We start from the raw sequence: 27,944 nt of genomic DNA, 5'->3' as shown, positions 1-27,944 counted from the left end.
AATCGAGTCCATGCCACGTCGTGTTGCGGCATTTCTGCGTGCTCGCTGGGGCCCTGCACGATATTAGGAGGCGTACTAGTTTCTTTGGCTCTTCAGTGTAAAATGAAATAATATTTCATGTGCTCTAGTTTGATATGCCACCTCACCAAGCGATGAAAGAACCCACAGTTGTGGCCAGACGAAAGTAGTTTTGCCTGGTCAAAAGACTAGGGAAGCGTATCACACTTATAAAGGAGACCGCATATACAACAGTAGTGCTACCCATTCCTGCGTATTACTGGAATGTTTGAGATCTCCACCAGGTCACATTAAAGTGGCATCAAAGTAATTTAGATGAATGCAGATTTGTTACTGGTGGGTTCGATCAGCACTTGGAGATGAATCGTAAACTTAAATGAGATTCCCTGGGGCGGGAATGCGACGTTCTGTTTGAGAAAATTTACAGAACCCGCATTTCAAGGTGACTGCAGAACTGTTCTGCTCCCGACAACGTGTGTTTTGCGTAAGGACCACGAAGATAAGAGAAATCATGACCCGTAGGGAGGCATGTACACAGCTTTCCCTCGCTTCATTTATGAGCGGAAGAGTCAAGAAATGAGTACTTGTGGTACAAGGTACCCTCGGCATGCACCACACGCTGCCTTGCGGAGTGTGTATGCAGATGTGGATGTATCATAATTGCTGACAAAGCGATGACATGGGTTGAAGTGCGCGGCAGTAGGAGTAGGAAAAATTCCAGCAAGCAGAGATTCAAAAATGAGCCGTCTACTAGGTAAGTGTGTGTGCCATCGCTGACTTCAGAATGAGTTGTTGTCAGATCTTGTACAAAATTTATTGGAAAAGTAACCTTTTCTACCAAGTTCCCATCTAAAAGGTCTCAAATAACATCCATTGTCACCCTAACAAGAAACACATCGTTCATCAAAAAGTTTGGAGACAGTCGAACTTTCATAAAGATGTGTACTTGTTGAAAAATTTGTAGATAGCGCACTTCTCTGATAGCCAATGCGAGAAGTGAATAAATCTGTCACACTTTATCTAGTTATTCCACCGGTTAGTATGTGGGGTGTATCATTAGTAGTTTCGGAAAGTGATACGGTTGAAAGTACACGACAATAGAACGAAAAATATTGAGTAAACGTGGGTCTCCAAATGAACCGTTTGCGAGATAAGTACCAGTGTTTCCTTAAGAGTGATTACTGACTTCAAAAATTGGTGCAAATTATTTGAAATATAAACATTTCGATTAAGTCCGAATGCAGCTGGGCTTCTATCTCACCGATGCACCATGGTTATGGAAAGTAGTACAGGCACGGTATTGTATAAGCACTTTCTACTCCTCTGGAGAATTCCAGACTCTCTCCAAAGACCTCAAAATGCGAGGCTGACACGCGGGACATCTTCAGCAGCTGTGAGTAGACAATAAACTGTATCGTTTAACGTGCACAAGCAGCATTGTACCCTGTCAGTCCATAGACTTTGGTACAGGACTAGTAAGAAATAGAGGAAAGTTAAGATGTCGGTTTTAACGTTTCTGGCCTCCTACATAGTCTCATCCATTTGAGTACAACCGTGTGAGAGTGTGAGAAGAGTCCTTCTTTGAGATGTAGTTCAACTTGTTCGTCCACGCTGGCTTGATTGATAGTTTGTCGTCAAAGTGTTGGTCCTTGATGTGAATTTCTGGACTTTGTCGTTTTGTGGTAAGTTCGTACTGCAGTGGTGGATGTGGGGAGAGAGATGGCGGAGATTTGAAATTTGTAAGACTGGATGCTATATCTATTATGACTATTAAGGTAAATACATTGTTTGTTCTCTATTAAAATCTTTCATTTGCTAACTATGCCCATCAGTAGTTAGTGCCTTCAGTACATCCACCACTGCTGGCGGCTCACCTCCAACTGCGCAACGCTACGCGCTGTTCACATCCAGCTGCCGCTGCCCAACACTACAATGGCAGACAACAATGCAAACTAGCCACAGACTGCACACAGCACAGCCAGTGATTTTCATATAGAGCGCTACGTAACGTTGCCAATAAGAAAACATAAACAGCCTACTTACATAAAGAAAACATAAACAGCCTAGTTACATAGAGAAAACATAAACAGCCTACTTACATAAAGAAAACATAAACAGCCTACTTACAGTACTGTCTAAAGAAACAAACATTTATAGAAGAAAGGTCCCAGAAGCGGTTGAAATTTCTAAGAATGCATCTATTTGCAGTAGAGAGGACGGCTATAGGCTTCTTGGCATCGTGGAACCCTACCATCAAGAAAGCAAATACGCGGCCACCGTGTGTGAGCGGCATAAACAACGCGCTGCAAGTCACCTCGGCGGACAATAATATTTTGGGTAAACATTCCCCCTCTCTTGCTCTGTCCGTTTCGAATATAGCCACTGATGACGACCAACCAACAGCGGTAGCAGGCATTTCAACCAATAACCCTTCCCCAGCATAAGTGTGGAACAGTGCCTTTCCATCAAATGACGATGGGCCGCCAATGGTATCCACAGGAGATGAGCTACCAATGCCCCTTCTTCTGCATCAGAGCGGGAATATTAGCCTATGACTATGGCCCACGAATGGTAGCCATATGCATTTTAACCATCTCCAGTACGAACACGTGAAAACTCCCCCTTTATAAGAGCACGCGAGACTCGTCTCTGACAGTGTTCCAGCAGTAGTGGACACCAGAAGATCCTGAGAAAGATCCCAGCAGAGGGGTCGAAACGTCGATCATTTTAGAAGAAACATGACGCGGCCTAATAACCCAGAAGATTTTAACTTCAGTGACAACGGCCACGAAATCCTGCAGACTTACATAAAATTCTGGAGATTCTCTTGAACAATTGATTTAGAGACGTTGCTCCTTTGTGATTTCCGACACAAAAACATTGACACAATACTGTATATCGCTCACTGCTTAACACTGCCTATTCACAACTGACTTGTCGAATGCACACTGTTGTTTACAGTTGTTGGTTCACACTCCCACCGTAGTTTCTGCGCTAACGTCACTGGTCATAGGGCTCAGTCCGAAGTGGGACTTGCCACGCAAGACAATTCTACTCCAGTCAGTGATATTCCCGGCCATGGGCGTGTACAGAGGCGCTGCAGACGGCTGTGGGATACCAGCCTCACTGCCTCTCATCGTACGGCGCGACAACCAGGAGTGATGGTCTAGGGGGTGACTTATTTTCATAGCAAGACCCTTTTGGTTGTCATCCTGATCTAACATTTCAGCAATATACTATCTTTCCGCATACAGTGAGAGTGTCTGCTTCTTGTCTTCATGCTTTCCAAACCCTACGTTGACCAGCAAGGTCGCCGGATCTCTCCCCAACTCAAAACTTCTGAATCATTACGGGCAGTGCCTTCGAATCAGCTCCGGATTTTGACGATCTAACGCTCCTGTTGGACTGAATTAGGCTGAATATCCCTCAGCAGGATATGCGACAACTCTGTCAATCAATGCTAAACTGAATAACTGACTGGCCAGACGGGAACCAACACGTTATTGACATGCTCACTTTGTGAAGATTTTTCTCGTGAATAAGACACCCAATTTTTCTGAAATTGCGCTCATTTGTTTGTCAATACATGTACAGCACATCTACCGATTTCCGTCCCATTCGGGTAATTTCTTTGTTGTGGTTTTGTGTGTGTGTGTGTGTGTGTGTGTGTGTGTGTGTGTGTGTGTGTGTGTGTGTGTGTTAGAGTGTATTAAAGAAGACTAAGAGTTCCGCTTCCCCGTGACTGTGCCATCCGTTCGGAACACTACCTGTAACTTCTGAAAGCCTTTGCATCAATCACAGAGGTAATAAATGAAAGGAAACTGCATGCGCCGATTGACTTAGCTTCTGTCTAAGGTAACAGCCCGATCGGGTGTGTCCAGAGAGCTATGGATGTGTCTTTCGGACTGTGCGTAACATGTGGCTTCTCCAAAAGACATTGCACTTGTGAGACGTTGTAAGTAGGCTGTTTATATTTTCTTATTGGTAACGCCACGTAGCGCTCTGTATGAAAATCACTGGCTGTGCTGTGTGCAGTCCGTGGCTAGTTTGCATTGTTGTCTGCCACTGCAGTGTTGGGCAGTTGGCTGTGAAGAGCGCGTAGCGTTGCGCAGTTGGAGGTGAGCCGCCAGCAGCGGTGGATGTGGCGAGAGAAATGGCGGAGTTTTGAAATTTGTAAAAATGGATGTCATGAACTGCTGTATATATTATGACTTTTGATGACTATGAAGGTAAATACGTTGTTTGTTATCTATCAAAATCTTTCATTTGCTAACTATGCCTACTAGTAGTTAGTGCCTTCCGTAGTTTGAATCTGTTATTTAGCTGGCAGCAGTGGCGCTCGCTGTATTGCTGTAGCTTGAGCAACGAAGATTTTTGTGAGGTAAGTGATTTGTGAAAGGTATAGGTTAAGCACAGTCCTGTATAATTGTTCAAAGGGGACGTTTCAACGTAAAGATAAAAAGGAAACACAGAGAACAAAATATTAGGCAAAAATGCTCATTTTACAAGATCTTTACACAAATTCATAAGAAAAGAACACATACAAGGCTAAAAAAGAAAACGAAGAAAGCATGAAAGAAAATTGTAGTGCTTAAGGACACGGACTCTCGCTTTCGCCAAGTTCAGAGGAACAGGACGAGGTTACAGTGGTTCAGTGTTAAGAGCGAACTGATGGAGATGACGGCGAGGCCCAGTGCGGAAATAATGTGGAGAGAATTATAAGAGCAGACTGGTTAGAGAGTATGATTTAAGACACCTCGTTTTCTTTTAGAAACTGTTGCCGAAGATATGGTCAAATCGCATCCAAAAAGAGAAAACAGTCTCCGATTTCAGCTTGCTTTCCACGAGAATTTTATTTATTCTGTTGCTTCCTTTTGTTAATGTTATTTATTCCCTGCTGCAATCTCCCTCGTATTGTCGTATTGTAGTCGCTAACTCACTCTCTTACATAGAGGCAGATGAGCATTTGAAATTTTTTTTATAGTCGCTTAAAATTCAATGTACGTCAAAATATCTATGCTACGTTTTTCTATACATGTTGACATTATTAGTAAATGAACAAGAATCTCGTAAAAAAGGTTTGCATGTTTTGTGACATAGCCCACCCACTCCTCTTCACCCCAGAAAACCAGTTTTCCCTTACTTAATACACAAATCTACGAGGGTAGTTCAGTAAGTAATGCAACACATTTTTCCTCGGCTAAATTCGCTTGAAAGATATGCTGTATCTGTTGTGGGACATAGTGCAATATACCCGCTTCAGCCCCTATAGTTTCGTGAAGTTCCGATAGCTGGCGGTGTTCCACGTAGCTTTCAAAATGGCTGCGTTACGAGCAGAGGGCTGTCGCTGAGTTTCTTTTGGCGGAAAACCAGAACATCGCAGATATTCATAGGCGCGTGCGGGATTTCTACAGAGACCCGGCAGAGTAAATAATCTTCGTTAATTTGTAACACAGAGGGGGTTACCTGGATTACGTGACGTAAACGGAGGCCGCTATACTTGTAAAACCGGCCGCTGTGACAGAGCGGTTCTAGGCGCTTCATCCGGAACCGCGCTGCTGCTGCGGTCGCAGGTTCGAATCCTGCCTCGGGCATGGCTGTGTGTGATGTCCTTAGGTTAGTTAGGTTTAAGTAGTTCTAAGTCTAGGGGACTGATGACCTCAGATGTTAAGTCCCATAATGCTCAGAGCCATTTCAACTTGTTGTAAACAACCACCTCAGTTTCCTTCTGCCTACACACCAGTAAGATCTTATGGTGACACGAACTTCCGAGAGCATGTCACTGAGGTATACTGAAGATTTCTGTTTGTGGCCGAAATCTAGTTATACAAGAGCAATAAAAATCTAATGGGGTTGCGAATGACTGCTGTGTTCCCCTTCTTCCTTACATTCTCCGGTCGACTTATCGAATGAAACTTACTCCCATCTTTTGTCACTTCTCCTCTGGCTCCCTCTCTTGTAGCAGCTTAGCATGTATTCATCACTTAAATTACTTATAACGAGTAGGATAGCCGCGCGGGATTAGCCGAGCGGTCTTAGGCGCTACAGTCATGGGCTGTGCGGCTGGTCCCGGCGCAGGTTCGAGTCCTCCCTCGGGCATGGGCGTGTGTGTTTGTCCTTAGAATAATTTAGGTTAAGTAGTGTGTAAGCTTAGGGACTGATGACCTTAGCAGTTAAGTCCCATAAGATTTCACACACATTTGAACATTTTTGAGTAGGATAACAACAACAATAATCTCTACTTTTGTGCATGTTTTATTTAAAGACCAATGTAGTTGCCCTTGTCACCAATGATTCAGAACATTTCTATATTTCAGTGTAATTGGAGTTGGAAGGAGGTCAGTTTGGTGACATGTCGATCGGCACGCCAACCACGCGCCATTGCGTTCAGATTTGCACTCGACAGAGAAGTGGGACCTTCGCAAATCTATATTTATTACACGAAGTGCGATATACTTCTGTGACTTTAAGCTTTCCCCGCAGACATGTTTTAAATAGTCTTCACGGGTCTGCTACCGGATAACGTTGAGCAAACTCTACAATATTTACAAATCTTTAACATGATGCAGCGCTTCAGCAACCGTGAATTGTTCAGACCATAAGAAAGTCAGCCTTTAGTTACAAGGTAAAAATCTTTTTTTAGTTTACCTAGGTTTCGATGCCGATAATGGTATCTTATTCAGAACCTGTTTTAAGCTACTGCCCGACATCTTCAGGTGGCTGAAGTTTGCTAGTGGCTACGTACCTAACCACCAGCAAGGTTCAAGCACCGGAAGATATCGGACAGTTGCTCCGAGGAAATATTCTGGAGACAATAAGAAATTCAGCCTTCAGTTGTAAGGTTTTTTTTTTTTGTTTTAGTTTACCTAGGTTTCGATGCCGATAATGGTATCTTCTTCAGAACCTGTTTTAAGTATTTAAAAAGTATACTTAAAACAGGTTCTGAAGAAGATACCATTAAAAAGTATACTTAAAACAGGTTCTGAAGAAGATACCATTATTGGCATCGAAACCTAGGTAAACTAAAACAAAAACAAAACCTTACAACTGAAGGCTGAATTTCTTATTGTCTCCAGAATATTTCCTCGGAGCAACTGTCCGATATCTTCAGGTGCTTGAACCTTGCTGGTGGTTAGGTACGTAGCCACCAGCAAACTTCAGCCACCTGAAGATGTCGGACAGTGGCTCCGAGGAAATATTGTGCAATGTGCACAACGTCATCCGGCGGCAAACCCGTGGAGATTATTCCCACTATAGTTATTCAACGTAATGCAAAATTATTTGTTGCATTGTATTTAATACAAACACGGTCTGCGGTCCACAAAGTTATCTCTTGCTTCGGAGGTGGCAACCAGCAAAGCAAGCAACCAAACTTAAACTTCCATGCAGATTAAAACTGTGTGCCGGACCGAGACTCGAACTCGGGACCTTTGCTTTTCACGGGCAAGTGCTCCACCATCTGAGCTACCCAAGCACGACTGACGCCCTGTCCTCACAGCTTTACTCCTGCCAGGATCTCGTCTTGTAGGGAAGCAGCCTACTCACGCCGTATAAAATTCACATCAGTCTTTCCATTGTGTGCCAGCCCAGTCCAGTCCACTGAACTAGCTCTGACGTCATAAATGTTGCGCAATACTTTAAAAATCAAGTAAATAACCTGAAACGTTTGTAGCATGTCAGGAGTAATACTAAATCAATATGTGTTGAATGTCAGTTCAATAACTTTAACCATTTTCGAAATTTGGATGTTTTTCTGTAAAAATCATTGGAGCAACAGAAAAGAGCTAGAAACTTAAAAATTTATATTTGGATTCCTTTTGCATAATAATTTAGTAGAAACAGTATTCTGGATCTCACAAATTAAAATTTTAGTTGAAATTCATGATTTTCTGGTTTTTGTCTTAGAAATTAAGGAAGCAAGATAGATTAAGTAGGCGAATAAATAAGGCTAGGATGTTTAAATTTAAGTAGAAGGGAGATCCGCTACAATCATAAAGATGTGAGAAGTTTCAATTGAATAACTATAAAACTATAGCAATAGCGTGTCTCCAAAGGGCAAGTTCAGAGCTCGTCTACTGCGTGTAGTGTAATTAAATTAATTCTCTCGCCTAAAATATTTGACTTAGCCACGTCAGACTTTTGTTATGATTACTTACCTGTGTGCCGATTGCACATTTAAATTGAGAGCTTCATCGGCCATCAGCAAAGGAAGCGAAGATTTATTCAATAACTTAAAGTGGTGCATTACTAACCCAGCGGCTAGTCGCGAGAGCTATTTTGATCATACGTTCCCTTAGCCGTCCGCACCGCGGCTTTATATGTAAGAACGCTGCGCGAGAGAGAAAGGCCCCAGTTCTCTCCAGAGGCTGAATAGCACACCGCCTGTGCCAGGAGTCGCGTCGCGTCGCGTCGGTATCGTTGCTACACTCCTGGAAATTGAAATAAGAACACCGTGAATTCATTGTCCCAGGAAGGGGAAACTTTATTGACACATTCCTGGGGTCAGATACATCACATGATCACACTGACAGAACCACAGGCACATAGACACAGGCAGCAGAGCATGCACAATGTCGGCACTAGTACAGTGTATATCCACCTTTCACAGCAATGCAGGCTGCTATTCTCCCATGGAGACGATCGTAGAGATGCTGGATGTAGTCCTGTGGAACGGCTTGCCATGCCATTTCCACCTGGCGCCTCAGTTGGACCAGCGTTCGTGCTGGACGTGCAGACCGCGTGAGACGACGCTTCATCCAGTCCCAAACATGCTCAATGGGGGACAGATCCGGAGATCTTGCTGGCCAGGGTAGTTGACTTACACCTTCTAGAGCACGTTGGGTGGCACGGGATACATACAGACGTGCATTGTCCTGTTGGAACAGCAAGTTCCCTTGCCGGTCTACGAATGGTAGAACAATGGGTTCGATGACGGTTTGGATGTACCGTGCACTATTCAGTGTCCCCTCAACGATCACCAGTGGTGTACAGCCAGTGTAGGAGATCGCTCCCCACACCATGATGCCGGGTGTTGGCCCTGTGTGCCTCGGTCGTATGCAGTCCTGATTGTGGCGCTCACCTGCACGGCGCCAAACACGCATACGACCATCATTGGCACCAAGGCAGAAGCGACTCTCATCGCTGAAGACGACACATCTCCATTCGTCCCTCCATTCACGCCTGTTGCGACACCACTGGAGGCGGGCTGCACGATGTTGGGGCGTGAGCGGAAGACGGCCTAACGGTGTGCGGGACCGTAGCCCAGCTTCATGGAGACGGTTGCGAATGGTCCTCGCCGATACCCCAGGAGCAACAGTGTCCCTAATTTGCTGGGAAGTGTCGGTGCAGTCCCCTACGGCACTGCATTGGATCCTATGGTCTTGGCGTGCATCCGTGCGTCGCTGTGGTCCGGTCCCAGGTCGACGGGCACGTGCACCTTCCGCCGATCACTGGCGACAACATCGATGTACTGTGGAGACCTCACGCCCCACGTGTTGAGCAATTTGGCGGTACGTCCACCCGGCCTCCCGCATGCCCACTATACGCCCTCGCTCAAAGTCCGTCAACTGCACATACGGTTCACGTCCACGCTGTCGCGGCATGCTACCAGTGTTAAAGACTGCGATGGAGCTCCGTATGCCACGGCAAACTGGCTGACACTGACGGCGGCGGTGCACAAATGCTGCGCAGCTAGCGCCATTCGACGGCTAACACCGCGGTTCCTGGTGTGTCCTCTGTGCCGTGCGTGTGATCATTGCTTGTACAGCCCTCTCGCAGTGTCCGGAGCAAGTATGGTGGGTCTGACACACCGGTGTCAATGTGTTCTTTTTTCCATTTCCAGGAGTGTATAAACAGCCTCGGATGCCGTAATAAGTTACTCGGGATACGCGTAACCATCAAATCGTTGTCGAGTGAAGTGTTAACTCTGGGATGACTTTAATGATCTATCTTCAGTTTGCGTATGTCGTATTTTCACGTGCCGCCGCGGGACAGACATTCTACCATTATTTAGTGTGGCGTTTGATGAACATTATCATCAAATTATGGCGAGCATTCACTTAAAAATTTAATTTGAACAGTTATAATTGCTGAAACGTCCCCTTTGAAATATTATACACAACTGTGCTTAAACTGACACACAATATTTTTAGCGCAACGCAATCTGACTTTCAAAAATCTCTACTAAAGAATGGCCCTGACTAACATTAACCTATACCTTTCACAAATCACTTACCTCACAAAAATCTTCGTTACTCGAACTACTGCAATACAGCGAGCGCCACTACTGCCAGCTAAATAAAAGATTCAAACTACGGAAGGCACTAACTACTGATAGGCATAGATAGCAAATGAAAGATTTTAATAGAGAACAAACAATGTATTTACCTTAATAGTCATCAAAAGCCATAATATATACAGCAGCTCATGACATCCATTTTTACAAATTTCAAAACTCCGCCATTTCTCTCCCCACATCCACCACTGCTGGCGGCTCACCTCCAACTGCGCAACGCTACGCGCTGTTCATATCCAGCTGCCGCTACCAAACACTACAATGGCAGACAACAATGCAAACTAGCCACAGACTGCAGACAGCACAGCCAGTGATTTTCGTACAGAGCGCTACGTAACGTTGCCAATAAGAAAACATAAACAGCCTACTTGCATTGCATCAGCGCATTAGACTCTGAACTGCTCTGGTAGTTTGATTGTGTGGATCCTTTTTGGTTTGTGACTTTCAGAATATAGTGAAACTTTTATAGAGAATCGTTTTTGATTGTGAATCCCAGACAATCTCCTAATTCCTCAGAGCTGTAAGCTGTAGCTATAAGTGTATTTCTCAGATGAAGTGGGCACTAGGAATTCTAATTACAGGCTTCACGTTTTGCTAATCACTTTCTGGTTGCCAATATTGTAGTTAGAGAGCCAGTGTTGAGTACGGCAAAAGACTGCATAAATAACAGGAACATTCATTTATAAACAAAATATCCATCCGCCGCCCCACATATGGTGAATATCGGCCGGGAAAAACAAAACATCTTATAACAACAATAAATTCCACCCGCCGCCCCACAGTCTCCTACCTTCCAAACTGTACAGAAGCTCTCCCGAGTTCGAGTCTCGGTGCGGCACACAGTTTTAATCTGCCAGGAAGTTTCATATCAGCGCACACTCCGCTGCTGAGCGAGAATCTCATTCAAGCAACCAAATTATTTATAACTGACGATTCAAAAATGTTCAAATGTGTGTTAATCCCTATGGGACCAAAGTGAAGAGGTCATCGGTCCCTAGACTTACACACTGCTTCAATTATCTTACACTAAGAACAACACACACACACCCATGCCCGAGGGAGGACTCGAACCTCCGGCGGGAGGGGCCGCGCAATCCGTGACATGGTGTCTCAAACAGCGCGGCCAATGCGCGCGGCCTAACAGACCAGACCCAGCAGGAAGTTGTAATGTGTCCATATTACTTGCCTCAGATATGATTGCTCATATTTCATTCCTGTGATAGTGAGTGTGACCCGTCCCGACTTCCAAATAATTAAGATTAGTAAAAATGTTACATCAGCAATTTCACCTCTTTTTCTTTCTCTTTCTGCTTCTTTTTTTATCAAGTGGGTTCGCTATGAAAAAGTTTGTGGTGCATTTCCATAAATTTGCTGTATGTATGGCCTATAACGTGTCTGTCTTGATCGTCTTCTGTCATGTTGTGTAGTGGGGCACTGCTACAGGCACTGTTTCGGTTGTTCTCCATTCTGATGTCATCAACTCTGAGGCGCCATGGTCTCATATTACCGGTCCAACATGTGAAGCGAATGGAGTAAACGGAATATTATGCAACCACGGCATGCACGAAATTTAATCGCGATAGTTAAAACTCATGAATCATTCTGTCTCCGAAAAGCAAGCATCACAGATCAGACCCTGAAGCAGTAACTGACTGCTATGGGGTATAAAGTCTGCAAACTTCTTTAGCAGTTATAAAATGACTTTTATTTTAATAATATGAATATTTATATATGTGTTTGGAGGGAGGGAGATTGATTTTTGATTGAGGTTTTTACTTTAAGTCGTAACTGGTACCTGAATTTTGTTTGCTGCCTCCTTGAAAGATCAGCTTCTGCGCCAGTTGGTGACGTATTATAATTTGGAAGAAGTTATCGTTCTTTAAGGTTTCAAATACGACTCTGTTAGTTACTTAGCCGTATTGCGGATAGCTTTGAGCCCAAGTTTTCGTAGCTATTTATACCTAAGTGACCACTATCATAAGTAAATAAGATCAAACAGCAATCTGCTTTTCGTGAGAAAAGGAGATTGCTTGGCACGCAAACTTCCTTCAAACTAAACGTCCTGTTGCATCAAAATTGGTCAGTGGAGTTCAGCACCATACTATTATACAATAACATAATCCAATTACTGAAATTAAGAAATTATGAGAGGTCGTTACGTATTGAATGAAAACTATAGAGAATGCATTTCCTTTCCTGTATTTTAGTGAACTATGTACACTTACAGTTCTGTCGATTGATATCCGGCGACGAAAATGAAGTTCACCACCTTTTTCAAAAAATCAAGATATTTCTATTCTTCACTTTTAGAAAATTTGTATACATAAATATTTGGCAACTATTACACATACTTTACTCGGTTTATCACTGAAATAGCAATTTTCATTAAATGTAACAATACGTTCTGAGTGCCGGCCTAGCAACACCCCCTCTTTCCACAAGATACAAATTAACAGTCCTCTTGTTTTAATAAATCAATTGTCTTTTTTTTTTTTTTAGTCTATACTCAAAGATTCACAACTACTATTGTTGCGGTCATTGCGCGCTAATAGTTTCTTGCTGTCCATCTGCGCTTCACCTCACTTCAAGTACTTTTTGAATCAAATTTACATTTACGGTATTTACATACATTGCACTTAAAATAGTCAAGGAGTTTTTCTATTTGGGGAGCAAAATAACTGATGATAGTCGAAGTAGAGAGGATATAAAATGCAGACTGGCAATGGCAAGGAAAGCGTTGCTGAAAAAGAGAAATTTGTTAACATCGAGTATTGATGTAAGTGTCAGGAAGTCGTTTCTGAAAGTATTTCTGTCGAGTGTAGCCATGTATGGAAGTAAAACATGGACCATAAATAGTTTGGACAAGAAGAGAATAGAAGCTTTCGAAATGTCGTGCTACAGAAGAATGCTGAAGATTAGATGGGTAGATCACATAATTAATGATGAGGTATTGAAGAGAATTGGGGAGAAGAGGAGTTTGTGGCACAACTTGAAAAGAAGAAGGGATCGGTTAGTAGGACATGTTCTGAGGCATCAAGGGCTCACAAATTTAGCATTGGAGGGCAGCGTGGAGGGTAAAAATCGTAGAGGGAGACCAAGAGATGAATACACTAAGCAGATTCAGAAGGATGAAGGATGCAGTAAGTACTGGGAGATGAAGGAGCTTGCACAGAATAGAGTAGCATGAAGAGCTGCATCAAACCAGTCTCAGGACTGAAGACCACAACAAGAACAACATACATTGAAACGTCCCCTTTGAAAAATTTATACATGACTGTGCTTAAACTGCCACACAATATTTTTAGCGCAACGCAATCTGACTTTCATATAACCCTACAAAAGAATGGCCCTGAATAACATTAACCTATTCCTTTCACAAATCACTTACCTCACAAAAATCTTCGTTACTCGAACAACTGCAATACAGCGAGCGCCATTCCTGCCAGCTAAATAAAAGATTCAAACTACTGAAGGCACTAACTACTGATAGGCATAGTTAGCAAATGAAAGATTTTGTTAGAGAACAAACAATGTATTTACCTTAATAGTGTTGAAAAATCATAATATACATAGCAGTTCATGACATCCAGTCGTACAAATTTCAAAACTCCGCCATTTCTCTCCCCACATCCACCACTGCTGGCGGCTCACCTCCAACTGCGCAACGCTACGCGCTGTTCACATCCAGCTGCCGCTGCCCAACACTACAATGGCAGACAACAATGCAAACTAGCCATAGACTGCACACAGCACAGCCAGTGATTTTCATACAGAGTAGAGTTGGGCAACACGATTCTTTTTCCCGATTCGATTCCTACGATTCAATCTCACATTGCGAATCGATTCCTACGATTCGTTCACGATTCTTTCACGATTCATTCTAGTCTGCAATGGCACGATTCTTACGGAATGCAAAAAGTTCTACATCTTACTCACAGATGGCAGGACATGTCTGAAATTGTCAATGGGGTTAGAATCGAACTGTGTCATGACGAGATATGCCAGAAATAGTTTATTTATAAGTAAAGATGCATATGACGTTACAAGTGTGATTCTCGATTTATACGTGTAATGCCTTAATTGATGAAAGGACACCATGTCTAACCTAAAACATATCTAGGATGATTGTTACTATTGGATGTACGGTAAGTCCAACGTGTTCGTATGCGGATAATGTTATACTGCCATCTCACAAAATTTTGATACACCTCTACTGTAACATCCAATAGTAACAAAGATTTACGAAATTGCGATATAAAATATTTATTGTGTAAAATCGAGTTTTTCAGGAAACACGCCAATATTGATAAACTTAAGAATCAAAAGCCGTATCTAAATATAAAATTTCATGCAAACTGTTAAAGCCGTTCCCAAGAAACACGAAATTCGCGTTTTTGTTTAAAAAACTCATGTGTAAAATTGCATGCTGTAAGGAAAGACACCTATATACGGATAAACATGAAAACCAAAACCTTAACTACATTCAATACACACTAACAAAGTTTTACTAGATGGCGTGATGTGAAATAGCGTTTTTATGATATTAAATTGCGTTTTTACGAATGGAACTATGTAGGATATATATATTGTAAAATTGACTTTTTACGAAAGAATGGAACTATGTAGGTGAACTCAAAAAGCAAAAATACAAAATTTCATCCAAATCGTTAGGGCCGTTTTCGAGATACGCGAAATGTAATACATAATCCAAGTGCTATTGCTTGTGTGTAAAGAAGGTGTGTGTGTTTTGCATTGCATCTGCAACAAATAAGAGGTACGTATTTATTCATCATACTTGGATTTCTTGATTTTAATCGTGTGTATTGCGAGCTGTGTACTCGCTGTATATCGTTTCTGTCATCACTGGTTCGTGCATTACTCGCGCAAACTAAGCTGACGTCGGCGCGGTGGCTGATGGTAGCGACAGTAAATGGGAAATGCCTTTACGCTCGCTCCCGTCAGCCACCGACAAGTGTCAGCTTGGTTTGTTCGTTCCGAGCTTCCTCTGTTCACACGCATCCTCCACTTGACTGCCATCTGGCGGTCGTTATCATTCGGCACGACACGACATGATTCGGAAGTTCCCTTCGAAGCATAGAGTACCAAGAATCGATGAATCGTTGGAACTTGGAATCGTCACGACTCGGAAACACGCAATCGTTCTTACGATTCTTTTGAACGACGATTCGTCCGTATGACGATTCGATTCTTACGATTCTTTATTTAGAGTCGTTCGAATGAACGACTCATTCACGAATCGCCACAACTCTAATACAGAGCGCTACGTAACGTTGCCAGTAAGAAAACATAAACAGCCTACTTACAAATTACTACGCTTCTCAGAATAAAATTAGGCACAAATTAGTTAAGAAAAGGGCATAACATTACACAGTCTATTGGGCACGACAGGCATCAGTATTTCTAAACTTATGTTCACGTTTTTGTAGGTGTGAATAAGTCAGCCGGTGTATCTCTGCTGCCGGCCGCTGTGACCGAGCGGCTCTAGGCACTTCAGTCCGAAACCGCGCTGCTGCTGCGGTCGCAGGTTCGAATCCTGCCTCGGGCATGGATGTGTGTGATGTCCTTAGGTTGGTTAGGTTTAAGTAGTTCTAAGTTCTAGGGGACTGATGACCTCAGATGTTAAGTACCATAGTGCTCAGAGCCATTTGAACCATTTTGTTTCTCTGCTGTACACATCGCTAGAAAAGACATTGTAGACACAGGACCAGAAGCACTAGCCGCTACGTTGTACAGGCACTAATTGGCTTCAGGAGAGTCATCAAGTTTCCAAACACCTGAGCACGCCGGGGAAATGTTGCCGCTGAAAGAGCGAGCGGTTCGTTTGGGCGGCGGCCGCCCACTTGGACCGCCTCCAGCGGCCCTCCAGAGCTGTCATCGCGTGCGCCGTTTGGCACGCGGTCGGCAGCGGTAATGGGCCCGACACACACACGTGTGCGCCTGCGCTCTCCACGGAGGGGACGTGGCACTGTTCCCACGTGGCGGCGGTCACGCGTTCATTGCCGCTTACCTTACGCGGGCGCACTGTTAGATCAAAAGCAGACGAGGAATTTTCCCCAGCAAGAAGAGAAGATTCTGGAACGTGGTGTTACATTATTTCACGTGTCAGGATACGTTGTACACAACTGGCCATTAAAATTGCTACATCAAGATGAAATGCAAATGATAAACTGGTATTCATTGGACAAATATATTATACTAGAACTGACATGTCATTACATTTTCACGCAATTTGGGTGCATATATCCTGAGAAATCAGTACCCAGAACAACCACCTCTGGCCGTAATAACGGCCTTGATACGCCTGGGCATTGAATCAAACAGAGCTTGGATGGTGTCTACAGGTACAGCCGCCCATGCAGCTTCAACACGATACCACAGTTCATCAAGCGTAGTCACTGGCGTATTGTGACGAGCCAGTTGCTCGGCCACCGTTGACCAGACGTTTTCAATTGGTGAGTGATCTGGAGAATGTGCTGGCCAGGGCAGCAGTCGAACATTTTCAGTATCTATAAAGGCCCGTACAGGACCTGCAACATGCGGTCGTACATTATCCTGCTGAAATGTAGGGTTTCGCAGGGATCGAATGAAGGGTTGACCCACGGGTCGTAACACATCTGAAATGTAACGTCCACTGTTCAAAGTGCCGTCAATGCCAACAAGTGGTGACCGAGACGTGTAACCAATGGCACCCCATACCATCACGCCGGGTAATACGCCAGTATGGCAATGACGAACACACGCTTCCAATGTGCGTTCACCGCGATGTCGCCAGACATGGATGCGACCGTCATGGTACTGTAAACAGAACCTGGATTTATCCAAAAAAAATGACGTTTTGCCATTCGTACACCCAGATTCGTCGGTGAGTACACCATCGGAGGCCCTCCTGTCTGTGATGCACCGTCAAGGGTAACCGCAGCCATGGTCTCCAAGCTGATAGTCCATGCTGCTGCAATCGTCGTCGAACTGTTCGTGCAGATGGTTGTTGTCTTGCAAACGTCCCCATCTGTTGACTCAGGGATCGAGACGTGGCTGCACAATCCGTTACAGCCATGCGGATAAGATGCCTGCCATCTCGACTGCTAGTGGTACGAGGCCGTTGGAATCCAGCAGGGTATTCCCTATTAGCCTCCTGAACCCGCCGATTCCATATTCTGCTAACAGTCATTGGATCTCGACCAACGCGAGCAGCAATGTCGCGATACGATAAACCGCAATCGCGATAGGCTACAATCCGACCTTTATCAAAGTCGGAAACGTGATGGTACGCATTTCTCCTCCTTACACGAGGTATCACAACAACGTTTCACCAGGCAACGCCGGTCAACTGCTGTTTGTGTATAAGAAATCGGTTGGAAATGTTCCTCATATCAGCACGTTGTAGGTGCCGCCACCGGCGCCAACGTTGTGTGAATGCTCTGAAAAACTAATCATTTGTATATCACAGCATCTTCTTTCTGTCGGTTAAATTTCGCGTCTGTAGCATGTCATCATCGTGGTGTAGCAGTCTTAATGGCCAGTAGTGTATTACTTGGTCCCTTCTTTCGGCAGAGTTCTGCCATAATTCATATTTGTCCAATTCGATTCATTGGTTCCTCAGTAGTTATTCGATCTACCCATATAACCTTCAACATTCTTCCATAGCACCACATATCAATAGCTTAAATTCTCTTCTTGCCTGAACTGCCTATTGTCCACAGTTCGCTTCCGTACTTCCAAATAAATACCTTCAGAAAAAGACTCCACGATATCTGCATTTATATTCTAAATTTTGGTTTATTTTAAACTCTGTCTTGTGCAAAACACTATATATTTTCATTCACGCAGGTATGTTTCGACGTCTCATTGTTATCTTCTGTGAGTCACACTTATTTCTGGAAATAGTATTGATGGTGGAAATGCATTTTCACAGATCGGTGTTTTGTGCCGTTTTTTGTTGTTTTGACAGCATGACATATTTTTTGTCCTGTTTTGTATCTCTGGTGTGTCCTCTCTACACTGCTGTTGTCTACGCTGTTTTCACACCCTTATTTTGTGTAAGTTCTCTCTCACCTTCATTTGCGACGTATTTTGCAGAAAATGTAATTTGAGCAGACCCTTCTCTCTCCATACACACTGACAGGTGCTATGTTGCTGTCACTGGTCACGTGTTCGTCATTTGTCCTGTGTTTAGTCTGGCGCTGATTCTGAATGTTTCGCGAGAACTATTGTGATGTCTCTGAGGGAGGAGAACTTGTGATGTGGTGTTCCCCGTGCGCGCGCTCTTGTATGTCTGTGTGTGTGTGTGTGTGTGTGTGTAGAGAGTAGGAAAGCAGACTTCCCCTTTCTAAGGAACCATCCCAGCATTTACCTTAAGCGATTTACGGAAATCACGAAAAACCTAAATTTGGATGGCTGGACGTAGGTCTGAACCGGCGTCCTCCAGAATGCAAGTCCAGTGTGCTAATCACCACGCCACCTCGGTCGGTGTGTGGGAAGAAGTGTGAGTGTGTGTGTGTGTGTGTGTGTGTGTGTGTGTGTGTGTGAGAGAGAGAGAGAGAGAGAGAGAGAGAGAGAGAGAGAGAGAGAGAGTGAGTGAGAACTGGAAGGAACTGTGGGGGGATGGGACTGAGAAACAGATGTTTATTTGGATATTTGGTGGTATTTTACTGTCATGTTTTATGTAGGGAAGTCCCTTTCGTATAGTTCGTTGAGTGTCCCATCCAGCGTTTTGTAGCACTTGTATTTTCATTCAAGACTTTCTTTCCTTCTATCATTGCTTTCTGGATGTGATAATCTCCTTTATTGTGAGCCTTTGACAGCTACTGTAGCTTTCTCTGAGAATTTAATATCAGACTCAGTCTTGTTTGGCTGGTAGTTTTCTTGTGTGAGATGATCTGTAAAAGTGTGCTATAACTTTTTAAGGCTCTGAGGTGTTCACAATATCTCATCTTCAAGTTTCTGCATGCTCGCCCTGTATAGACTGATAAGCATGAGGTAGAGGTTAACTTATATATTCCACATCCCGAGAATTTGTGTATGGAGGTGTTCTTACTGATAGCATTTTTCTGTACTGCAATTTTTGTGTGGAATGATGTTTGTAGTCCTTGTTTCTTCAGGATATTCCCCAAGCTCTGGACGTTTTTGTTTGGTATATGCAATGCTGTGTCCTTTGTAATGATTGCCTGGTTCTCTGTGTTTTCCAAGTGTTTGTGCTCCTCGTTCTCTGTTACGGCTGGGAAGTGTTCATGGTTTCTTCTTGTTTAATTTGCTTTTTTATTTTGTTGTTAATTTTGTTTATTACTTTGTGTTGTAACAAACCTCTCTGGCAGCATGTGTGTAGTTCGTGTGTGTGGTTAGGTCTTGTCTAATAACGGTGTCTCTTTTACTGTTCAGTAGTGAGCAGTGCACTGCACAAGCGGAAGAACATCACCGATGGTGATTCGATTTGTCGTGCGTGATCAGACAGTCCCTACAATACAACAGCAAAACGAACTTTGTTAAGTTTAATTACTATTTATTTCCGTACTATACCTGAAATATAAAATCTGAGCTGGAAAAACTACGTCCAATGTACACGTAATAATCTGTGTTACCAAGCGGCGAAACGGTCACATAGAAGGTTGGCTATCTGTCAGCTTACAAGGGCAACAACAACATGATATTAGTTATTTCATATGTTCACTCATCTTTTGGATCTGCAGTTCTTGTTCTTTCTTTCCGCGTTTGCAGTTAAATTATAGGATATGTGTTCCGCCTTTTTGCAAACACACTTTTTACCCGTACGTGGTGCTGCACCTCTGTCCCATCATCGGTGGGTTTTACCCATCGACAAGAATCATCAAAAGGCTTGTTGAATGTTGCCGGTCGGTGGGTCTGGTATAGACGGTATCTGCCCCATGTATCATACAGTAGATAACTTGCTATTGACGTTCCTATCGTTTTCGCTTTTTGAACTAAGTCTGGATCCCCCTCAAAATGAATATTCAGAAGGGCTCTTATTTTGTTTAGTATTTGTCTCCAATTCGAGGTTATCATTTGAGTTGGGACTTCGCTTACCCACAGACCGTATGATTTATTTGACATTCTAGTCTTGCAGGAGTCTACGCTCTCAGTAACGCTGATGCCTCCAGTAATAAATCTTCGTGAGCTGACGCAGAATGTGTTTCAAGTATGGCAAGAATTTCTCGGAGACTGTTTGCTACCATGCGACAGTGGTTCAAATGGCTCTGAGCACTATGGGACTTAACATCTATGGTCATCAACCCCCTAGAACTTAGAACTACTTAAGCCTAACTAACCTAAGGAAGCACACAACAACCAGTCATCACGAGGCAGAGAAAATCCCTGACCCCGCCGGGAATCGAACCCGGGAACCCGGGCGTGGGAAGCGAGAACGCTACCGCACGACCACGAGCTGTGGACCATGCGACAATGGATGCGAGAGTGTATTCATAGCTGCGGTGGCCGTACCTCGTACGTATGTTGATGATGTACACCAGTTACGGATGGAACGAAAATTTTAACTAATAAGTAACTTCTGAGTCATGAACACCTCCATAAAGTTTGATAGTCATCGGACTGGTGCTTCATGGCGTGTACTTTTCACGTCCGTTTAGTGTAACAACGTCTGTTTCAGAACAATTGGCCTCGCAGATTCTCACACGTATGGAAGCCATCGCGTCCGGAAGGGTAGCAAGTGATCCGCTATCGATAACATTTCCACATGCGAAGTAAAATGCCGATTCCGTGGAGACACGGATAAGATCAGCAATAAGAAGCAGAAGAAGAAGATGATGGCGATGAAGAAGAAGTAGAGTGTAATAACGTCCCTCTGTATCTGCGCACAGCGGTGTGTGGCGGAGGGCACACTATACACCAGTGGCGTTTCCCTGTATATGAACTCAGCCACAGTCCTCTAACTCAAGCGTCGTGGTGACCACGTGGTATGTATGACGGACGAAGTAGTTTGCCTGTTGACTCGTTTCGGACATCGAGCTTCCGGAATTTCGTGAGTGAAACTTCCCGCGAGGCATAGGTCTCCTCTTGTAAAGTCACTCGTTGCAGTTTTTGAGCTTTTTTTGTGACTATGTGGCCAAATAAACGGACCCACCAGAAACTGAGCAGAACTCATTGTAAATCTGTTCTACCTCTGCTGTTAAAACAACAAGGCAAGTTTCTAGAACTGACTAATGGTACTTGAGAATTGGTCGAACGAGTATGCTGTGAGCGGACTTGAGACGTAATCAGCTATGCCGGTCATTGCAGAGCCATTGCTAAATCTGAGTCCTAGTTTTTCGTCTTCTTTTTATTATTTGCATTTCAGCACTACAGGAACATTATACGTATCTTTGTTAGTTCGCGTGTTCTATAGTTCAACGTACAACTGAGTATTTGTTTTATATATCGAACTACGTGTTTATTATCATCATAATTATCGTCATTTTCATGAATTACATTTTTTGGTCTGTTCCGCCTCAGAATTGAGAACGACATCTCTTTTAAGGAACGTCTGGCGTTGGGATATACAGTACCAATACAATAACACCAAACACCCTACTCTTTAAAAAATCGAACTCTCTTGAGTAAAACAGCTTTGAACGTTTTATTACTTTACAATTGAGTTAATTTCTTCATTTGTGTGGTCATCCGTAGTTGCTTTACTTGTCCTTGGGTATTTATGTTCCGTCGTTACAACAAAGACGCATTTTCTTGTAGTTGTAACTACAAAACAAATATAACCCAGAAATGAATTAACGTGTAAAACATTTTGCGTTAAGCGGTAAAACTTAATCTGTGGAACACGAACACATCTAGTCATATCTGTTTTATTACACTACTGGCCATTAAAATTGTTACACCACGATGATGACGTGCTACAGACGCGAAATTTAGGCGACAGGAAGAAGATGCTTTGATATGCAAATGATTAGCTTTTCAGAGTATTCACACAAGGCTGGCGCCGGTGGCGACACCTACAACTTGGTGACATGAGGAAAGTTTCCAACCGATTTCTCATACACAAACAGGAGTTGATCGGCGTTGCCTGGTGAAACTTCGTTGTGATGCCTCGTGTAAGGTGGAGAAATACGTACCATCACGTTTCCGACTTTGATAAAGGTCGGATTGTAGCTTATCGCGATTTCGGTTTATCGTATCGCGACACTGCTGCTCGCGTTGGTCGAGATCCAATCACTGTTAGCAGAATATGGAATCGGTGCGTTCAGGAGGGTAATACGGAACGCCGTGCTGGATCCCAACGGCCTCGTACCACTAGCAGTCGAGATGACAGGCATCTTATCAGCATGGCTGTAACGGCTCGTGCAGCCACGTCTCGATCCGTGAGTCAACAGATGGGGACGTTTGCAAGACAACACCCATCTGCACGAACAGTTCGACGACGTTTGCAGCAGCATGGATTTTCAGACCATTATTCCGGTTACCCTTGACGCTGCATCACAGACAGGAGCGTCTGCGATGGTGTACTCAACGACGAACCTGGGTGCACGAATGGCAAAACGTCATTTTTTCGGATGATTCTAGGTTCTGTTTACAGCATTATGATGGTCCATCCATGTTTGGCGACATCGCGGTGAACGCACATTGGAACCGAGTATTCGTCATCCGGCGTGATGGTATGGGGTGCCATTGGTTACACGTCTCGGTCACCTCTTGTTCGCATTGACGGCACTTTGAACAGTGGACGTTACATTTCAGATGTGTTACGACCCGTGGGTCTACCCTTCATTCGATCCCTGCGAAACCCTACATTTCAGCAGGATAATGCACGACCCCATGTTGCAGGTCCTGTACGGGCCTTTATAGATACTGAAAATGTTCGACTGCTGCCCTGGCCAGCACATTCTCCAAATCTCTCACCAACTGAAGAGGTCTGGTCAATGGTGGCCGAGCAACTGGCTCGTCGCAATACGCCAGTCACTACTCTTGATGAACTGTGGTATCGTGTTGAAGCTGCATGGGCAGCTGTACCTGTACGCGCCATCCAGGCTCTGTTTGACTCAATGCCCAGGCGTATCAAGGCCGTTATTACGGCCAGAGGTGGTTGTTCTGGGTACTGATTTCTCAGGATATATGCACCCAAATTGCGTGAAAATGTAATGACATGTCAGTTCCAGTATAATATATTTGTCCAATGAATACCCATTTATCATATGCATTTCTTCTTGGTGTAGCAATTTTAATGGCCAGTAGTGTAGTTTCGTAGACTAATGAAAATTTTAGAAAATCTTTGAAGTAGTGCTTAAACTTTGCCGGGAGTGCCTAAGTGCCCTTGTTGTCAAAGACTGGATAAATATAATGTGAGTAATTTGCACACTGATTTAAGCCACAACTAGTTTTTTACGCATGTTAACGTTTATGACGCCGTATCTCTTGAACTGGTGTGCCGTACAGCGATAGACTTCTGAAGTGTGTGCCTTCAGTGGTAGACGCGGCTACTCTCTGCAAAATGGGCTGCGAATATAGTTAGTACTAAAGGCGTAATAATGTAGAACTTCGACCGTGTCGCTGAAGTTTCACTGTGCGAAGAGCGAGAATGTAGTAAGAGATAGCCGTTTGTCCCCTCATTATTTTATGGAAGGTATCAGCGACAAAAAGTGTGAAAACGTTGAAATTACGTGTAAAAGCTGTCTGAGTAATTTTTACGCTGCCACAAGACATACATGTACACAGTTTCTAACTTTAATACTTGAATTATTGTGTTAGATCTTTAATGTAAGATAACACTTTTTAATACGTAGTTTAAGACAATATTTTAAACTATTACATTTGGTCGATAGTCGTATGAAATTTCTGCAAATACACTGTTTATTTTGTTTTCTTTTTACCCACACATGTTTCCGCACCTTTTTGCCTACATCAGTGGGTTTTTGGTTATTCAAAACTGTAAAAGGTCAAAAACTTTTAGGTTGTAAGTGATTTGTCAAAGTGAGACCTACCGATAGTTTTTGTTAGTTTTGCTTCTTTCCGTGATTTTACTCTGTGTGGTTTTTCAGGACCAACTGTATACTATCCTGCACTGATAGCTTGTCATAAGCAAACCAAGCGATGGAAATGTAAATTTCATAGGCGAGTTAACACGTCCCTTGATTCTTTAAAAAAATCGTGATTTCTGGCGTGTCAAAGTGTTTTGCGTATGTGTTTGTTAGTACTCAGCTTTTGTTGCGACTAATGCTTCTTCTTTTGGCTTCCGTGAACACTGAGCACACATATTAATGTACTTTGTGTAATTCATTTGTTTATAAACACTTTTTCACTTCGCAAACAAAATATACATCCAGGTTTTGACAACAAGGGCACTTACCGACTTCCAACAAAGTTTAAACACTATCTCAATGCTTTTCTAAACTTTTTCATTACTCTGCGGGTGATAATCCCAAACTAATGAAACAAACATAATTAGAAGTGTTCGTCTTCTGCAATAGAAGTTTTACACGCTTAACATCAAATGTTGCACACATTAACTCATTTCCGGGTTATTTTTGTTTCACCGTTACAACTAGAAGAAAATACGTGTTTATTGTAACGACAAAAGAAAAGTATCCAAGGAATTGTATAGCAGCTACGGATGACCACAAATATGAAGAAATTAACTCACTTGTAAAGAAATCAAACGTGGAAAGCTGTTTTACTCAAGAGAGTTCGATTCTTTAAAGAGCATGGGGTTGGGCTGTTATTGTTACTGTACATCCCAACGTTGGACGCCTCTTCAAGAGATCACGTCCACAATTCGGAGGAAGAACAGAACGAAAGATCTAATTCTTGAAGACGATGGTAATTATGATGATAATAAATACGTGGTTCAATATATAAAAGGAATATGACGAATATACTACATACTCCTAAGAGAATTAAAGTAGGAGCTCAAAAAATAGAGGTGGTTAGGAGTTTGAAGTACCTAGGGGAATGGATTGAATGGAACAACCTTGAAGGGAAAGCAATGGAAGCAAGAAGGATCAAAATGGAACTAGGTTTCCAGAAAACCAATAACACGTACAGTAAGAAAGCCCTCCCTTGGAATACCAAAATACGGCACTGTAACACAGTAATTAAGCCGGAAGCACTTTATGCAGCTGAGACACTAGTCATGGGGAGGAAAGGGCAAATGGAGAAATTGGAAATGAAGGGCAGGAAAATTTTGAGGAAGATCATGAGTCCCAAATTCCAAAACAACAAACAAGTTTTCTATAGAATCGAAGCCCTCTTTGTAAAGTCGGAGAGACTGTCGGAAACCATGAGAAAAAGGAGGATTGATTTCTATGGACACATACTCGAATGAATCCCGACAGACTAAATAAACAAATCTTAGATTTCTTTCACAGAAAAAAAAGACTACACCCAAGTGGTTTAAGGAAGTGGAAAACGATATGAGAGAATTCCAGATTACCGAAGTCATGTTAAAGAGTGGTACAGCCAAAACCGTGACCAAAGACAAAACTAAAAGGTTCCAAGTTTTATCAACACCAGGAAACCAATTCAGATATCGGAGGAGGAAACAAAGAAGAGATCAGGTAGGATGAAGAACTATTGGGTGAAAAAGAGGGCACAAGCATCTAAGAATTGATTGATCTGACGTATCCCAAAGATCAAAGATGGGTGATTCGAAGTGAAAAAAAAAAGAAATACGCAGTTGCACCTTGTACTATAAAGCACGTGAACTAACAAAGATGTGCATAATGTTCCTGGAATGCTGATATGAGTGAAAATAAGACGAAAAACTAGTACTCAGATTTAGCAATGGCTCTGCAATGACCGGCATAGCTGATTTACGTCTCAGGACCGCTCATAGCATACTCGTTCGACCAATTCTTAAGTACCGTTAGTCAGTACGTAAAACTTGCCTTGTTGTTTTGACAGATTTAAAATGAGTCGTGCCTAGTTTCTGGTCGGCCCGTTTATTTGGCCAGATAGTCACAAAAAAAAGTTCAAAAACTGCAATGAGAGACTTTACAGGAGGAGAGCTATGCCTCGCAGGAAGTTTCACTCACGAAATTCAGGAAACCCGATGTTCGAAACGAGTCATCAGACAAACTGCTTCGTACTTCATACACACCACGTGGCCACCACTACTCTTGAGTTAGAGGCCTGAGATAACATACAGGGAAACGCTACTGGCGTATGGTGTACCCTCCGCCACACATCGGAGTGTGGCTCCCGGAGCTCAGATACAGAGCGACGTTATTACACTCTTCTTCTTCTTCATCTTCTTCTTCTGCTTCTAATTGCTGACCTCATCCATGTCTCCACGGAATCGGCTTTTTATTTCACATGTGGAAATGTTATTGGTAGCGGGTCACTTGCTACCCTTCCGGAGGCGATGGTTTCCACACGGGAGGGAATCTGCGTTTCCCATTGTTCTGAAACGAACGTTCTTACACTAAACGGACGTGAAAAGTACACGCCATGAAGCACCAGTCCGATGTTTATCAAATATTACGGAAGTGTTCATCGCTTAGAAGGTATTTATTGATTAAAACTTTCGTTCGGAACTGGTGTACATAATCAACATACGTACGAGGTATGGCCACCGCAGCTATAAATACACTCTCGCATCCATTGTCGTATGGAAGAAACAAACATTCTCCGTGGAACTACCTGCTATATTTGAAACATATTCTGTGTTAGTTAAAAAAAATGGCTCTGAACACTATGGGATTTAACATCTGAGGTCATAAGTCCCCTAGAACTTATAACTACTTAAACCTAACTAACCTAAGGACATGACACGCATCCATGCCGGAGGCAGGATTCGAATGGTTCAGATGGCTCTGAGCACTATGGGACTTAACATCTATGGTCATCAGTCCCCTAGAACTTGGAACTACTTAAACCTAACTAACCTAAGGACATCACACACATCTATACCCCAGGCAGGGTTCGAACCTGCGACCGTAGCGGTCGCGCGGTTCCAGACTGAAACGCCTAGAACCGCTCGGCTACATCGGCCGGCTCTGTGTCAGTTCATGAGGTATCAACATTACTGGGAGTATAGACTGGTGCAAAACTAGCGCGTCACATTAATCACATGATCTCTGGTTAAATGCATTTCCAGTTCAAATGATTATCTTGAATTGGAGAGAAATGCTGAAGAAAGTAAGAACCGTTTTGTAAATTAATTTCGACAGGTAACTCGACTTAATTGAAAAAGCGAAAACGGTAGACACGTCAATAGGAAGTTAACTACGCTACATGGGGCAGATATCGTCTATCCCAGACCCAGCAGCCAGCAAAATCCAGCGAGCCTTTTGATTAGTCTTGTCGAAAGATAATATCTTTGAAATAAAATTCGTCACTGCGACTCTACCACTCGCGAAGGGAAGACTTACTCTTGTGAGTGTGTAACACAAGTGCGGAACGCTTCCAATTAATCGCATGAACAAGAAGTAAGAAAGCAAACTCCAGCCTTAATACGAAGTCTAGTACTCAAACATAAGCCGGAAAGTACACCACAGGTTAACATAGCAGAAATAAACATTTTACACCAGCCCGTCAGACGAATACTTCTGAGTTAAATTACATAAACAGCAAAGCGGACAAACCTAACTTTCTAGTCAACAGAGTGATTTGCAATATCTGGACATCAAGGGCCTATTGTAAGATAATTGAAGAAAAG

The sequence above is a fragment of the Schistocerca cancellata genome, chromosome 10 (assembly GCF_023864275.1).
Source record: "Schistocerca cancellata isolate TAMUIC-IGC-003103 chromosome 10, iqSchCanc2.1, whole genome shotgun sequence".
NCBI lineage: Eukaryota > Metazoa > Arthropoda > Insecta > Orthoptera > Acrididae > Schistocerca > Schistocerca cancellata.
This window is presented reverse-complemented; position numbering follows the sequence as displayed.